Source organism: Primulina tabacum, chromosome 9 (assembly GCF_025594145.1).
Source record: "Primulina tabacum isolate GXHZ01 chromosome 9, ASM2559414v2, whole genome shotgun sequence".
Lineage (NCBI taxonomy): Eukaryota > Viridiplantae > Streptophyta > Magnoliopsida > Lamiales > Gesneriaceae > Primulina > Primulina tabacum.
The window spans coordinates 26,004,788-26,021,415 of record NC_134558.1 but is presented as its reverse complement, the minus strand read 5'-3'; the positions used below and the strand labels follow the sequence as shown (position 1 = coordinate 26,021,415).

The window sequence follows — 16,628 nt, the reverse complement described above, 5'->3', positions numbered from 1 at the left end:
TCTGGAACAACGTATTCTAAAAAAAAATCAAGAAAACATGGGGAAAAAATATTTAACTTAATCTATAAAATCCATGATATAATATCTCATAGTTCAATAACCAAAACTTACCACATCCACAATACAAATTATTCTTAAATATAAAAAAAAGTTATTATTTTTGAATAAGAATTATAAAAATATATATATTTTTGAACAAGAAGTGTATTAAAAAAATGTTGGAGGACGTTAAAAATTGGTTATAGAGAGATGACAAATTAAAGTGTTCATTAGTCATGTCAAGTGCCCGCTCCACTCGTTTAATTTTATAAAATAAAAAGTTTGGGCCTGAGATGGGCTTGGTTTGGTGGTGGGCCTGGTGAGGAGGCCCGACAAGCAAACAGAAGTCCCTCGTGTAGTTCATGTGCAGTCAAAGTCAAAGGGTTCCACACCCACACGTGCTGACGTAGAGAGTCTTATCAATGGCAGACACGTGCGAGGTTTTGTCTTGGGCCTCCATTTCACGTGAATTCTTGTCTCATATCCGGGAATTTGGTGGATATGTTCCTTTGCTAACATATATATATATATATATATATATATATATATATATATATTTATTTGATCAACAATAATTACATATATTTGAGAATCATTTGTTTTTATCTTCAAAATATCTAAGTCAATTCCCCGCTTTATTAATATTACTGCACTCACACACATATGACATGTTTATATAATATTTTTTAAAATTTAATTGTTTATATTTAAATGATGATCAAAATATAATTATAAAAAATATTAAAGGACTACACTGTTATTTTGATATATGAATTAGAAAATAAAAATAAAAAGTAAAGATAAAAAAGACTTAAATAGGAATTGAAGACGAAAATAGGGACCCAAACCCGGTGGTGTTGAAAATTCAAATTAGAAAGGAGAAAAGTTGTTACCGTAAGCCCACCCCCCACACAATGCATGCACTTAGTTCATCTCCAACCTAAAATTCTATTTTAAAGCGATTCTATTTTAAAATAGTGTAATTTCTGCACCAACTATTTCTGCACCAAATATTATATTTATCTCCAACTCATCTACTTCAAATCTTACTCTAAAAAGAATATTCTCAGAATATTTTTTTAAAAAATATATATTTAAATAATTTCTTATTAATTATTAAATATATATTTCTAATTTTATTAATATAATTATAAGTATCGTTTAATATTTATTTAAATTATTTAATTTAAATTGTTTAATGATTATTTAAATTGTTTAATAATTATTGTTTAATATTTATTTAATTGTTTAATAAATTTGTGTATTTAGATTATGTTATTTACAGTAATGATTTACATTAACCTTTTAATTTATAGATTAATATTTTAATCAAATAAATTTCAATTATTAATACTAACAAAATATTTTTTTATTTAATATATTAATTAAATGCTTTTAAATCATTTAAAATATATTAAAGAATTCATATATTATTAAATATATTATTTATTAAATTAATCATAATTTAAAAATAATAAAAAAGTAAATAAAAAAAATAAAAAAAATACAACACCCTGCGTCAAAATTTGACGCAGGAGGCGCTGGGCGCTATTTTGGATTCCAAAATAGCGCCCCGGTTGGAGGGCATAGGACAGCAAAATAGCGTGAAATGCTATTTTCAAGTCCCGGTTGGAGATGTCCTTAGAGAGAAATGATATGACCGATCTTTATGAGATATGAGACAACATCAACAAAGAGACACGCATGTTTCTAGACTCATAGAACTAACAGTCCAACCCATTAGCATTCAAGTATGTGTATTCTGCGTTGTCACAGATATAACTATAGTTTTTGGCATGGTGTTAAGCGCTTGATCCTAAGAGTAATGTATGATGATGAAGATAATTGTTGTTCCGTAGTGTGATTGATCGGTTTAGTTTTCGGTTTTTTCGATTTATAAATATATAATTGATATCCAAACTATTTTCCTTCGATTTGGTTTGCTAACATAGCGGTTTAATTTATTCAGTTTTGATAATTATTTAAATTAATAATTAAAATATAGTATAATTTTTTTTAGTTAATGTTTTAGTAAAATTTTAAAATATAAAGTCTACATAAACTAAATAAATAACAATCAACTAAAAATCAACACAAATATTCTAAATTCACTAAATATCATCAAATAAAATATATAATCTAATAAGAATATCAATAAAATTGTAAATTTAATTAAATTTTCGGTTTTTCAATCAGTTCGATTTTAACGAATATAATACAAAACCGAATCATATAAACTTCGATTTTAATATTTATATCCAAATTTAAAAATTCGATGATTTGGTTTTCGATTTCTACAATTTCCATTTACAATTTTTTCCGGTTTAAACAAAAATTTGAACACCCTAGCATCAAAGCGGTCCTGTGGGAAGTGTTATCACGAAAAGGCAAAGCTCATTTTCTCCACCAAATTTAATTAATCAAATCAAATTAGCGCTATTTCACCAAAATAGCGTAGCCCCTTCCTCCTGCGCCAAATTTGGCGCAGGGTTTTCTATTTTTTTTTTTTTGATTTTTTTATTTATATTTATTATAAATATTTATATTTAAAGTTATAAATATTATTTAAATAATAGTATATTATTGATTTTATTATTTGAATAATTAGATATTTAATCATAAAAATGATAAAGTAATATTTATTTATTTACTTTAATTATAATATTTAAAAACTAAATTTTTTATGATTTTTAATTAATATAATTTAATACAAATACAAAATTAAAATATATTAAATAAAATATAATAATTAATATATGTAAAATAAAATGAATATTTTAAGAATATTCTTTTTGACGTAAGATTTGAAGTAAATGAGTTGGAGATGAATGTTGTATTTGGTGCAGAAATCACACTATTTTAGTGTAAAATTTGCACCAAAATAGATTTTACGGTTGGAGATGTCCTGAATATTATTAACGATGGAAGAATACTGTGTTTCTCACAAAACTATATATATATATATATATATATATATATATATAGATCTTGCAAATGTAATGTAGGGATCCAATTTTTTTTTTAAGAGAAAAACAAGGAAAATAATGATAATAATAATATAATAATTAATAAATATGTGGAAAATAACGATGGACCTTTATTTATAAGTATTCTGTTCCGTTTTCTGTAATATTTCTTTGTTCCATATTGATGTTGCGTCGAATAATAATATATTGGATTATATATACTTCATATTTCTGATTTTTTAGAAAATAAATAAATAAATATGATCGTGTTTGCCTTTGTTTTACGAAATTTTTTAGACTATGTTACAGGTCAATGTTGCGTGATATAATAATATCTTGATACACAAAGTCTGGATTACAGTATTAGGCTGCGTTTGGTTAATGAGATTAAGTAGGATAGATTATTTTATCACATTTTATCCAACGTTTGGTATGATTTTTATTTAACCAACTCAATCCCTTCTATAACTGATTAGGTTGTATTATGTGTGATTAAATAATATATCCTTCCTATGTAGGATTATTAATCCTTCCTCTATTCCTACTCTCTTTCTAATTTTACCCTTCCTCCTTCACCGCTGTTGAACCACCTCGGCTGCCGGACCGCCGCCGTACCCGTCGTCGCACAGCCGTCGTCGTATCACCGCTGGACCGCCGTCGTCGGACACAGTCGCCGTACCACCGTCGGACCGTCGACGCCACCTCGATCGCCGGATCGGCCGCCGACCTTCTCTGCCGCCGGACCATCGCCGGAATGCTGGACCGCCCCTGCCGGAGTGGAAGAAGAAAAAGAAAGAAAAAGGACAATTTTGTGCTTTCAAAAAAAAATTCAAAATTATCCTACACTTAAAATCTTATCAAACAGAATATTATTTTATACCATATGTTATATTTCTACGACAATTATTTTCTTTATCATTTACATACTAATCATTAGTTTATTTTATCCTCCAACCAAACACAGCCTTAGTGTATTACGTTGTAATAATTGAGTTGGATTACGTTGTACGGAAATTATCAAGCTTTAGGTATAAATCAACGTAGTGTATATATATATATATATATACATATATATTGTGTTTCTGGTTTTTAATTACTCCATTTTCTAGACTATGTCACAGGTCATTTTAGTTTGTAAATACTTTATAAATTAACCTAACAAAGAAAAATCGAGTATCATTCTATGATTATGGAATTATTTGAAAAAGTAATAATTATATTTTCATTATGAGGACAAAAACAAAAGTAGTGGTTGTACAACAGGGGTCAACGGATTCGTGGCATAAAGTGAGAGCGGGTCCCCTAAATATTTCCGATTTTTACGCCTTTCTGTTTACTTTGAGGAATTTTCTTCCCTTTTTATCAATTTTAATTATTCATTTGGCCTTTTTCCTCAACTTTTATTTCCCTCCAAATTGTAGTTTTTTTTTTAATAAAACAATGTATTTTTTTAAAAAAACCATATCTTCGAAAGACAATTTCAACACATTTTGTGGTTCATTTTTGTATTGTTCAAATCAAAACAATGTATTTGTTTGTCACGAAAATTGTGGGGCGTGCCAGGCACGTGTTCGTGTCAAATGTTAAATGATCCGACTTCGTTTATCAAGCGTTGCGAGTCTCGATTTGACCGTTAGTTATAGTTCATTTGAAATGGCTCAAAAATGTAAACATTAATATGACAAAATTATAGGAGGAATCCATTAACAACATCAATTATCATTATGTTGCAATGAACTTGGTCAATATTTTTACAAAGAAGACTGATGAACATATAGAATATTTGGAATACTTTGCTACTAGAACTAAAAATTGGCATGAACAGACATAAAATTGATAAGAAATTCTGCAGAGCTTTTGCTGAAGCTGTTTTGTGTTGATTTTGTCGGGCCTTTTCTGTTTATTCCTTCTGCTTTTGTCACCCTCCATGGGGGAGTTTCAACCACATTCCACGATCTCCCCACGATTTCAACGTCGTGTAATGGTGCATCGTGCTTTTCCCTGAGCCAACCGCTATTCTCCTGGGCTTTACTTTGTTGGGCTACTGCTTATGGGCTTCAAGGAATATTTTTTGAACACAACAGTATTTAAAAATTCATTTAATAAATTTCATTCGAGTTTTTTTCAAGAGTCTCTACACCTCTTTTGCACGATGGCCACAAACATTTACACAACCTCATCTTATGAGCCTAACCATCTGCTCGATCGTTCTGTTTTTATAAGATTTCCATGAATCTACAAGTACATTTTAATATATATATATATAAAATTTGTTTTAAATAAATAAAAAAATTAACATATATAGAAAAAGAAAAGGAAAAGAAATTGAAGAGGATAATGTAAGTGGTGGCGTCAGAAAAGATCATCCTGTAAAAGATTTCAGTATCGGTTGGGGAAATCAGCCCTGATCACAGCACCGACATGGCAGGCCATACTTTTTTTGTTTACTTCAGTTGAATATCCATTCATTTTTTTTTCAAAAAGGAAACCAGGATAACAATTAATTTAAAACTTTTAAAAATCATAGTTTTTTAAATAATAATAAAAACTAACACAAAATTTTTTACTAGCCTATCTCACGAGTTAATTTGTGAGATGAAAATCTTGCCGATCTGTCCCATAAAAAGTTATTATGTTTCATATAAAAAATATCTTTTTGCTATAGATTTGGACATAGTATACTTGTCTCACAAATATAAATCCGTGATACCATCTTATATGAAAAATACTCTTAAATTATAGGTAGAGGTTAACCATGAATATCGGACAAGATCGGGTGGAAGGGTAGATTAATATGTTTTGCCGGAAAAAACCCGAATTTTTTAAGATAAAATATAAATACAAATACATAATAATAATAATAATAATAATAATAATAAAAGACAACCCAAAAAGACTGGTCAAAAGATGAAGCAAAAAATAATTTGACACCTTTTAATGTAGTTTGGTTGATGCATTGTACATCACAAGTATGTATTTATTTGGGTTCGAAGAGAGTCTGAGTGAGAGTAAATAAATCTGCAACAAATGTTTGGGTTTGGTTCTTAATTGTGTGGCAATTTCTGAGTAGCATTTCCCTTCATTTATTTGATCGGTCTCTTCGGGATCAAGAATCGGTGAAGGGCATGCTTTGAAAGTTTTTACAATGTGTTTTTTTTTTTTTTTACCAAAAAACACAATAGTAAAATTAAATATGTTTTTGCAAATTGGATGGTAGAATACAAGTATATCTTTCGTTTTTATTTACGCGGTGAAGCAAAGTTAAACTTGGAATTTGTTAAGTAAAATTTAAAATGTTGAGTACATCAAAACTATGAAAGTCAGTGCAAGGTATGTAGGTGTACAGTTTTCTCGCAGCTAAAGAGCAACATAAGTTTAAATTTATTTTGTTTTGACGTTCAAAACATTCCTTGCGTGTAATATAATTTAAAATATTCATAAGGTGTTTTAGAATATTTTATTTTTTCGTATATAATGTCGGTTCCAACTATTTCGGATTTCAAGAGGATATAGTCCTTCTTGTAAATCTCTATGAACGGATCTTCCTCTTTCAGTCGTCTAATAATGTAAGGTTCAAAATGCGATAACGTAACCTAACTGCATGCAAATCTAGGTAAAATAGAAAATGACTAATTAAAGGGTTTTTATTGCATGAATTAAATATAGGGTGCATGCTTACATGTTTAAAATGCACTTTTCTACATGAATGCATAAAACTGTATTTTAAATCTTAGGACGTGATCGAGGAACGGAGATCGGGGGCCATATGAGAGAAATCTTCGTTATAGTATTTGGTTTCCACTGTGTTGGCATGAGCTTGGAAAGGCTGTGCATCGGCCTATATGGCCCGATAACAGTAGGTTTAAGTATCTGGTTCAACACTAAACATGGGGTTGGGGACTGAATGTAAAATGGGCTCCCTTTTCTATCCTCGCCATAAAATTTGATGGGCCCGAAATCTTCGTTATAGTATTGTGTTTCCACTGTGTTGGCATGAGCTTGGAAGGGCAGTGCATCGGCTTCCACAATCTCCACGCCATCTCTTTTCCAAAATAAAAGTAATCGATGCATTGAGGATGTGATGCACTGATTTGCATGGATCCAATCTCTTCCTAACAAAGCTTGAAAGTTGGCAGATGAGTTTACCACAAAAAATACACACAAAGATGACATGCTCCCCACATTAACATCAGCGGGGAATACCCCAATGGTTTTGGTGGTTTCCCTGTAAATGCAGCAACAGAGACTTCCGTAGAAATTAAGTCTTCCTCAGTTTTGCCCGAACTTTTTAACATTCTTACCGGAAGAACATTCACAGCCGAGCCATTGTCAATCAAGACCCTTGACACTGGCTTGCCATTAACGTGATCCTTGATGTACAAAGGCCTTATGTGCTTAATCATAGCAGCTGTCGGCTTTTCCAAAATCACCGGCTTAGGCTTGTTAGGGTGATCTTCCCTGATAACCACTCTTGAACTCCCTTCACAGAGTTTATTTGCATGATCTTCTTTTTGCACTGATTCTTTGGATATCAACTCCCCATTCTCCTCTTCCATCATTTTAAACATCTCTGGTAGTATCACTACTCTTGTAGCACAATCTACAGTGATGTGAAACTCTCCAACACAAAAATTGATTCTTTTTCTTCTTTGATCATCCTCCTCACTTAACAAATCATCATCGTCGTCCACTAACTTATCCTCAGTAGCCGATCTTCCAAACTTGGACTTACTCCCCGCCTGATCCCTGGTGACTGAAATATCCATTGAGGGCTCATTTCTCAACTTAGATTCTCTTCTTGCTATAGCTCTTTCTCTCAACAGCCATCTCTTTTGGGTCCTAGTCAGTGGCCTAGGGAACTTTTTGTGATGGGCCACTCTCCAAGACAAGCTGAAATCACATCTAGCTGGAAGGACATACTTGGGATTCGCTCTACTGCTCTCAATCACTTTTCCTTTTGAGATTTAATTCACACGCCGCTCTCTTCTTGGTCAGCTGACTTTTTCTTGATTTCCATCCTTCGCGACTCGACTTCATATGCATTTTTCTTGTCCGAGTACCTTTCGTGCTGATTGCGAGATGACTCCCCTCTAAACCACTGACCCTCAGGCACTGGTTTCTTGAAGAAATGTTGGTTCCTCGGCTTAGAGGTCACGGATTCACCAACACTTCTGGGGAAACGCTGCTGAACTGTTCTTAGTCGATCAGTACTATGCCTTCCAGTAGCTTCAAACAGTTGACCCCTCGGGATCCAGCATTTCTTAATTATTCGGTCTTTCACTGCAAAGGATCGACTTCTTTTCTCATTGAGAAGATCCCTCAAATGTTTCATATTCACATTAACAGAAGCTATTGGGGGAAAAGGATCATCATCCACTACCATGAATTCTTGTTTGTCAGGAAACTTCAAGATTCCTTTGTTGATTCTTTCATGCAGAACATTCTTGAAAGCCCAACACAATTTAGTATAATGATTGTATGATTTGTGATACTTACAATATTCTCGACTTTTCAGATCTTCCTTAGCAGGTATGATCAGGTGGAAAAGTGATGAACTTTTCTTTAACCAAAAAATCAAATATGTCATCTATTTTGGAAACATCGAATGTGTACTGCATGTCCGTGGGAGGTTGGGTGGTGCTCTTCTTCTCCGACTCTATGGATTTTCTCTTGAGTAAATGGACTATGCACGAGCCATTCGATCGAATTTTGGCCAGCACAATCTCTTCCACCTCCTGGTAATAAGAGACCACTTCTTAGACGACTCCTCTCTCAATAGTTCCCGTACTCCCCAATCTTTGCTGCAAGTTCAGAGAAATCTCTGAATTTCATGCCCTGAAACTTATTCCGTAGCTCAAATTCTAGCCCCTTTTGGGCTATTTTTACAAACTCGGTCTCTGGCAGAAACACCTTGCACATGTTCTTTGTTTTCTTGAACCTATCAATGAACATATCAGTTGTTTCTCTTTTTTTTCTTAGACATCCTTGACAAATTAGTGATGCACACATGAGGCTCAGTTCGGTAAAACTGAGTGTGGAATTGCTTCTCCATATCTTTCCAACTTAAGATTGAGTTTCAGGAAAGAGCGGCATATCACGAAAATGCAGTGCCAGTTAGGGTATTTGGGAAAAATCTCAACTTCAAACTAGTAAATTTTTCCAAGTTCGCTAGCTTCCCACACCTTATAGTGAACCTAACAATGTGCTCAAGGCTAGATTGACTATCTTCTCCAGAAAATAGACTGAAATCTGGTACATTGTAACCTCTGGGAAATGGATTGTTGACATCTATGTAGAGCTTGTGAAACTCTAGGCTGCCAATTTGTTTCAAGGTCGGCCCATACATTTCTTGTACAGTTTCTCTCACCATATCACGATCGATCATTGATGCATTTTTTTTGGGGAGCAGATGGTGATAATAGTTTACCCCCCGAGCCTGAGACTCTGTAATGTAACCAGCATTCATCCTTGGAAACTTCCATCAACTCCCTGATAACCCAAGTGTGGTATGTCGTCATACATTCCTGGTTGATATAAATGATCAGTAATCACATAGACTTGGTTGACAAGTTGTTTCGAACTCCCTACCCCATTTGTACGTGGATATGGCCGAACTCTTCTACCTAAAGTTTCTTCCCTTTTATGTGGTGGTGTGTACCTTCCTTCCTGTTGGTTTGGGAGTGCGAACTCCGGGCGGCGGGGATCACCAGCCCTTGAGTTTCCTATTCCCTGGTCAAATTCATGGACTTGGTTGCTTCCCTGGTTCAATTCTTTTTCACTTGCATTCTGCTCTTTGTTGGTTGATTTGTTCGGTTTACCCAATACTGTCCTCAAGCAATCAGACACAGCTTTGGACAGTGCTTGTGATATTTCTTCAATTTTCAACACAATCAACTTTTCAACCAAAAGATTTGAAATATGAGCATATACCTCTGGAACATGACTTGAATGCAAATCCAACTCCCTGGTTTGGCTCTTCAGCAGCCGGTTGTTCTGTCTGCGGAGCATGAGTCTCTTCCTGGCTTGGTAGAGACTCCTCATCCCTTTGATTGGCGTTTTCTTTCCTTCTTGGCGGCATAATGGCGTCCCACCGGGCGTGCTAGGTACGAAGATGCACAGATTTGTGTAAAAATGATGAAAATCTAACTTCTAAAAATTTGACGACTGTGGATACTAAATTCGACCGTCGGTTCTAATATCCTAAACAAATACAACGCCAAAAAGAAAGAAAAGACAATAGAACTTGATGAAACAAACTCCTAACATGATTGTGTATCAACAAATCAGCATAAAATTACAAAAACATGAAAAATATAATAAAATAGTGCTAGAATATGTACGTGGATGCTAAAATTGACTGTAAAAGCATAAAAAAGCTTGACTAAATCTATGAGAATTCTGCAGGGAGTTGCCTGGAGTTTTTGCAATGTGTGTGGTGTCTTTTCTGTGGTGGCCGATTCCTCCTTTTTCTTCACTGTGCGGTGCGGTTTCTTCCACTCCCCATGACTCACGATCTTCTCTCATTTTCTTCCACGATCTTCTTAACTTATCTGAATAAATTTCAATCGATGAGAATCTATCTGCCCCTTTGATGGACTTTCATAATTTAATTGGACCTCCGTAGTTAAGTTTAGCTTTCATAATTTAATCATTTTAGCCCAGACATCATTTTAAAGAGCCATATACGGTTCGGGTACTCGTTATATCTGGACTCATTGTTATTTAAATATAACTGAAATGTAAGTTATAACTTTTCAATAGCTTAACTTTTGATTTGGATAAAAGAATCATAGTTGACATTGAATGGTAGATATTTTATTGCTTTAACTTTTGACATTGAATGGTAGTTATTTTATTACTGTAACTTAAAACTAATTATCAATAATAAAAGAAATGTAGCTATATCATATCGTTTGTTATGTGATCTTATAAATGGTCGGTGATCTACACACATACAACAAATATATATACATATATATATGTACATATATGGCTCGAACTCGAGTCTCCACCAAACAACCGAGCATGTGAGACTGCTGGGCTACAAGCCCCCATCTTCAGTCTGTTCATATTCTAGAGAAGACGAGGAATGGACCATTTAAATTTTTTTAAAACAAAAATTAGGCACCAGATTCAGATTTTCTCAAGAGTACTTGAAAATTTATTTAAAATACGTATATATAAATTTAAGTGTAAAAGTAGATCACATCCGATAAATCTATGAATCTGGATCCTCTAGTATGCACAACACCAGATCCATTTCGTGAGTCTAGGAAGTTCAAATTTCTATCCATTTTTCTTCTGGCCATACAAATCTTGTCAATCTATTATGCGGTTGATTCATCCTACATGTAGGGGCACTACCCCCATGATAGAATCAAGGGCTCAAATTTAGCCACACATACACGAGGTCCACTAATTTTTTTAAAATCACATATGTGTGTGAATCTTGTCCACTATTATGCTGAATAACATAATACGCATCGGTTTATGATAATGAATAATAATCGTTTAAAAACATCAATTTTAAGGTATTGAATAATTGTTTACAAGTGTGAATTATTAATAAAAATGATTTTTTCTCTCAAAAAAATAAAAATGATTTTTTATTTGAGTTAAGGGTCTTGATTTAATTGCCTTGAATGCTTGAGAATTGATGTACCAATAGATTTGATAAACTGAATTCTTTTCCAACTTTTATGATCTTCAATGCTCTAATATTTCTCATAAATCCAAGTGGTCACATTTATTTTATCAATAACACAATACTTCTTCTAACACAAATATTTTATAGTTCGTCAATTAATTTTTCCTCCCTTTCTTTTATAGCCCACACGGGCTTGTAAATTCCATCCGACATGTATATTTATGCGTTAAAATAAAATTTCTTAATTACAATCACCAGAAAGATATTTTAAAAATATGGGTTAGACATCGCTTGGTTCATGAGACGCTAACATGAAAGTAGAAAAAGATAAATTAAAATATAGAATAATGTAAGTATTTTTTTAAAAAATTTCAGTTGTTGTAAAACTCAAGAAAACTTAGAGTTAAACAATGAATTTTGAAATTCTTTGGACCGTGTGAGATGGATATTAAGGTCATCTCCAACCACAAAATCTATTTTGCCTGTAAATTTTACACTAAAATAATGCGATTTCTGCACCAAATACAACATTAATCTCCAACCTATTTACTTCAAATCTTACACCAAAAAAATACTCTCGAAATATTCTTTTTTATTTTATATATATTAATTATTATCTTTTATTTAATATATTTTTAATTATATATAATATGAGTTATTATACGAAAATTATTTAAATTGAAAAATACGAATACAAATTCAAATATTTTGTAGTGCGAAGTGAGCATCTTTATATTAAATTATATTATTTATAAATCATTAAATCAAATTATTTATTAATTAAAACAAAATTTTTTTTAAAAAAATTGGCACATAAGCTACCTCTTGGGCCTAATTTGGCGCAGAGGCGGACACAGCCTCCATTGGAGCAAATCCAGATCGGAGATGCTCCAACGAAAAAGTAAAAATATTTGGAAGTCACTATTAATTAAACTTAGTATTTATTATATGTTCTCTCAGCTCAATTTATTTGAATAATTAAAGAAGATATTCTATTGTCTCCGCGAGTTTCAAGTTTAAAGAAACAAAGCCTTCTTGAAACAGGAGTGTTTATACATGGCTGCTTATGATAATTCTACCATGATTTAAAGAAAGAAGACATAACAACAATTGGTCAAACTAAGTAGGATCCATCAAGTTCTAATACTAAACTTATCAAAGAAACAATTCGTCTGAAAATGAAGCTTTCAGTTCATATCAGTCCATTGCTTGAGGGCAGGAGTAGTCCATTTTGGGCACTTTGGACTGAAATAAGTCGACAGGACCCGCGAGTTCAGAAGCTCGACAATGGGAGCGAATTTCACACATCGGGGCGTTTTGTACTGATTAATGGAGGCACCTAGGCTAATGGCATAGTCCATGAGCTTATCAAAGGTCCCAACTTCCACCACCTTGATCTCCAGAGGACCTATTGCGTCGAAAACTCGATTCTGGCGGTAAACAGAGTCGAGGGATTCTTCAATGGTCAGGCAACAGTCTTCGAATATCGACTCAGGAATTTGAGGGGAGATATTGTGGCTGAGCTCCCAATATAGCACATAGTGGCCTGGAATCGTGGTCAGATCGGCATAGCTCGTGTACTCGGTGAGACATGCATCGAATGGCATCAAAACGCTCACCGCTTTCTTGACAGCATTTTGCAGCTCAACTTCGTCAGTTTTGTCGGTGTCGATGCTCAAGACTACATTTTTTCTGCAGATGAAGTTGAATTGAGGCGCATTGTTCTTGAATCCTGCAACTCGAAGCACATCTCCAACTCTATACCTATACAGCCCTGCAATAAGATAGAAATAAAGTTAAAGAAAACATCATTAAAAGCATTATTCCACAAAACCATTCAAGAATATACTACTAATTTTCCTGAATTTTACCAGCATAAGTGGTGACCACAAGCTCATATTCCTGTCCAATCTTGACATCAACCAAGTCAACCAAATCTTGTTCATTCTGATCATCAAGAGATTTCGGCACGACGCCATTGTTACGCTGCACCGGCAAGAATTCGAAGTAGGCCATGGTTGGGATAAGAGTGTAGGTCACATCACTAGGCTGGCAAAGCGGGCTAAGATTCACACCGAAATAACACTCGGAAGAGGCATACATTGTGCACACAAGAGGCAATCCATTGCTATAATACTCGAGAGTCGGTATGTACTGTGACATTGTCCCCGTCACGATAACATCTATGTATTTTGTATTAGGCCACAACCTGGTGATAATTCCCTGCCAGCTGTCTTTCTTGCATTCGGCCTCGATGAAGTCCGCAAGATTCGGGTCAGTTTTGTTGATCCGCATCACAGCCTCCCTCACCGATTGATCAGTGACCATGGAGTTTAGGGTTCCAGCTCTGATGTCGTGACAAAGAAGGGTCCAGTGCTTCTCCAAGAAGCGGATAGCCCGGATGAACCCAGAGGCGAAAACGGCGCCGACTCGGAGGACTTGCTTGTTCTGACAAAGGCCACAAAGCATCTGAGAATACATACTTTGGTAAAAATCAGGGCAAAGAATGGTTTCATTCGGGCTAGTGTAGTTTGTGTAGGGATCATAAGGCCTGTCCTTGAAATGGGAGCTTTTGTAGTAGCTGGTTAAAATAGGCCGAGCTGGTAGCCCACCTGGTGTCCTTGGTCTCACATTTTATGAACAAGAAATACATCCCTTTTCCCTTATCTAAACCAGGCACAAATTGGCTCATCACAGGCATTAAAAGACTGTAAAGCAATGATCTTCTCCCCATTTCCTCTTCAATGGTGGGCATCACTTTTCTTTCCCCACCCGATGTCCCAGAACTGCACAAAGTAAACAACCATTTTTGTCAAATTCAAAACTCAAAACAAATCAACTTGTTTAAAACTCAAAAGTTTCACATCAAAGTCACACACACCTAGTTAAAAATTCAGAGATGGCTTCAGAACAGATAATGGGAGAGGTGTCCCCATTGGCTATGCGATTGATATCGGGAAAAATGTCCTCGTAAGTGATGACAGGAATGATTTTCTTGAAAGTTTCCCTGTCAATCCGTCCATTAAGGCCATGTCTTTTAATGTACTCAACATGGGCATTTCTGGTCAGGATTTCGGCGAGAACTTTCCTCTGAATCTCATCCGCATTCTTGGTGACTTCCTCAATGAAATCTAGTTTATTCTTGTTGTTTTCAACCACACTATATTCAGTATGGTTCGCAACTTCCATTGGTGCCTCGGGCATGGTTTTCAGCAGAGAAAAGGGAAGCTCTTGGTGGGATTGTTGTATATATAAGCTTACAGAGGAGAGAGCTTGAGAGACTGAGCAGTAGAGGTGGTGGAAGGTCTGAGGGCTTATATAGAAGAAGGGGGAAGGAGTGTGGTGACCATTTTCTGATTAAAACCGAGTAACGGGCGTATGATGGATAGAGACAATGCTTTTTCTCTTCTTCTTTTTTTTTTTTTGGAATTTTTAAAATTAAATTTACATAGATTTTTGAGTTTGTGAACTTTGTTTTGGTCTTTGTAAAAAAAATGTTGATATTTAAAAGTGTTAAAGAGTTTGTAAATCTTCAATACAATGAATGTCTTTATTGTGAATATGGATGGGACATGTTGCACTTGCTTTCTTATTCATTTGGACATCCGACTTTCATGCTTCACATTATTTGTCTGTCCCAATCCAAGCCTTTTACTAAGTACGTTTTGTTTGTTATTAGCTTTCTTTTTCGACCGAGTGGGAAAGGTCGAAAGTTTTCAATAACTTAGACATGCTTATGGATGTTCATTGTACCACAAGAGATGATGTGAAAATCCAAAATTTTTAACCATCAAATTCAAGAAATTAAAGGGTACATTCAGCTGAATTAAGATGAAGTTGTAACAATCTTTTTAATAGTCATTATCAATAATAAATTTAGTTGTAACAACAGTTCATTCAGCTAATCATTCTAGTCTATAAATATCTCACAATCTGACGAAGAACCACACCACCAAAAAAAAAAAACAGAAACCTCTTCGTATTTCGAGAAGTAGCATCTACAAGAGGCGGGCGATATGCTGTAAAAATTTCTATCGAGCTAGTAGCATTCAGTGTAGCAGCGAGTTGATCAAGTTTATGTCCAACTTTATACCAAGAAACTGGAATATTCCAACGAGAATTCCATGTTTTTATTTTGGATCGTAATTTAGTAAGTGGACTTACGAGTTCTTGGTACTGTCATTTGTATTGACAAATACTCCAGCGACATTCATAGATCTCGTGACTATAGTGTTCATACCATTCTTTAACAAGTTTATGGTGGTTTTGTTGATGATATTTTCGTATACTTACAAATGGAAGAAGACCAGAAAGAACATCTTCACCTCACTCTTTAGACATTGAGAGAGAGAGAGAGAACTTTAAGCCAAATTCAAGAAATACAAATTCTGGCTAAGGAGCGTGACTTTCTTGGGTCATTTCATCTAAGAAAAATAAGTATCTATGGACCCCAAGAAATTGGAAGCAATGTATGACCCCATAAATCGTGCATACAATTCACATCTGATAAATAATTATAGATGTTTAATTATTTCACCGTGCTGAATTACTTTAACATAGATTGAGAAAGTGTGTTAATTATTTAGGAAATTTTTTCAAAATCAATGAACAAGAGTCGAGATTAATTATTGAAAATAACGATGGATATGTGAACCAAGATTCCCAAAAATTTGATTTCCTGTTTGATTTTAAATATTAATTTTATATTTCTTATTTAACCTCTGAGCCATTTAGTTAATTAAATTCTAGTAGTTAACATCTGATTTCAAATTATCGGTTGCTAAAGAATATATAAAGAATTTGTGTAATACAATATCGGCGGAATAATATCCTTATTTTTATACATTATACTATAACTATAACGTCTACTACTAAAATAATACTAGAAATTTTTTAAAACTAAATTCGAAAATTCTCATACACAAGCATGAGAATAAAAACAGTTCACCATGCGTATTGAAAAATTATTCGATCAC

The 16,628-nt window shown here is 33.9% G+C and overlaps 1 pseudogene; it reads right to left on the bottom strand.

The window, feature by feature from the left end:
• Window positions 1-12,660: 12,660 nt before the first annotated feature.
• Window positions 12,661-14,941, bottom strand: LOC142555043 (indole-3-acetic acid-amido synthetase GH3.6-like; annotated as a pseudogene).
• Between the last annotated feature and the right edge of the window lie 1,687 nt (window positions 14,942-16,628).